We start from the raw sequence: 2,297 nt of genomic DNA on the forward strand, positions 1-2,297 counted from the left end.
GTGATGATGAAACGAGCACGAAGCTCTCCTGCGCCCCCTGTGGAAGCTTTACATTACTTACAGATTTATGATTTCCTCAGCAGGCAAATCTCAGTCTTAATAAAATAAATTATTAACTTAATTAGTTCTGACATGGTTATTCGTTTCTTAATCAAATTACTTTACAGTTTTGTTTAATTCACTTTGGTACTAGCCCTTACAAAAAATACTGCAGTTTTTTTGAAGTAATACTGCAGTTGTTACATTTAGAAAATGCATTTTTTTGGACACGAAAATATTGCAGTTTTACTTCAATGTACTGGATTTATTTTTTTGCAAGGGATATTTTCTCAAGTAAGGTGTACATTTTACAAAATTCAGTTGTTACTGGTTGTTATTGGTTGCTGTGTTTCTCCCCTTTGCTATTTTGTTTATTTTTTATATTTGTTTGAATTTGGAGCTCCGCCTCTTTGACACTAAATTCTTGTTTTTTCTTCTTATATCAACTCTATAAACTAATATGTTCTCATTTATAGAGATTGAACATACCCAGCCAACACACCCATGTGGGGCCCAAAGGGGTCATCAGTTTGCCTAAATTATCATAGAGCGTTCAAATGTTTTATGCACCATTTACACATGGTAGGGAGCAGGTGTACATTTCTTTTGTACCAACTAACATTTTGGAAATACAAACATTTTTGTGAATCCGAAAATTTATGTCAGAGCGGCTTTACAAACGATTTACACAAAAATTTGTATCTTTACATAAAGCATTCTATGTGCATTTACTTACATACATTTACTTCATACACACTAAACGTACATTACTGATGTATATTGACAGCACTAAAACGTAAATTATTTATGCGTGAACATGTAATTATATGTATGAATGTATAAATCATGGCATCAATGTTTTGATTCTATTGTCATATCATATATGCCATGTTTTCAGTCTCATTTATTAAATGGAGTTTACTCATCAACTTAATATATGAAATAACATTTCGCTTTGTTTGTGACTTCAACAGCAAATTAATTTCAAAGTATTATATAATGTTAAACAAGACTGCACTTTAAAACCTTAAAATGAGTAACATTTCTGTAATCATTTCACCATTTTATAGTATTTAATAGGGCTGGGTATTGACACATTTCACAATTCGATTTCGATTCACAAGCTTTCGATTCGATATTCGATTCAATTCAAAGTCGATTATTTTGGATATATATCAGGTACAATACATGGCAAATTTTCTCAAGGAAAACAAATCTCTGAATTAATGTTGTTGACTATGGGAGTCAGTTGATTCTACATTAGCCTACTAATTTGGCCTAATATTGATGGTAAAATTTACTGATTTATATACAAACACTTAAATTATACTAAATTATGTTTTTTTTTAAATAATACAATTATAATATTTATTTTACAATTACATAATCATTTCTACTCCAGTTCGTTTTTTGAAATATACAAATTTGAAATTTGCGACAAAACGGTATTTATGTTTTTGAATTTCGCAAAAAAATAATAAAATAGACGTAATTTGAAATCTGAAACTTTGTTTCATATCAATAATAATAAAGCACAAATACTATTGTGATTTATTGGATGGGAGGAGCGCTGCAATGTTTGTCATTCATTAACTGAAAACAGGACGACTAATCGATTTAAGAATCAATATTGTTTTGTAAAAAAGATTCAATGTTAAGCATTAACTGCTACAGTTCAAATTTTCAAAACAATGAATAGTTTGTGAAATATGATAAATCGTCTGAGTTGTTTTGCCTGATATTTTAGGCATTCAGATAAATAGGTAAGGAAGGACACAGATCAAACAATGAACGAATAACCGACGCTCATCTAGGCTAACACAGATTATTATTAATTATTTGTTCCCTAATAAAATGTTTAAAGGCTTGCGTCATCCTGAATTTCTTGTTAGTTATACAGTGTTTCTGTTAACTACATTTACTACATGGAAAATGTTTTATTAACATTTTCCTCATAGGTATGTAATACAAATTGCAATATTAATATTAATTATAATAAATAATTAAATTATTTATTATAATTAACATTGCAATTTGTACTTGATTACTTGATAATACAGTGCAGCTTTAAAGCATTGTTCTGATGGATGGCTCAGTCTTCTTGGACATAGGCCAGATTTTTAAACTGAGATAGGAAAAAAAATATAGGCTTTATTTCTTCAACACCAATATCAGAATGGCTTCATTTTGCTTTTGTGATGCATATATTCATCATCATATAAAGTTACTGTCTGTTTCAGACTGGATTTAAGAGCTGA

The sequence above is a fragment of the Gobio gobio genome (genome assembly GCF_949357685.1).
Source record: "Gobio gobio genome assembly, chromosome: 1".
Lineage (NCBI taxonomy): Eukaryota > Metazoa > Chordata > Actinopteri > Cypriniformes > Gobionidae > Gobio > Gobio gobio.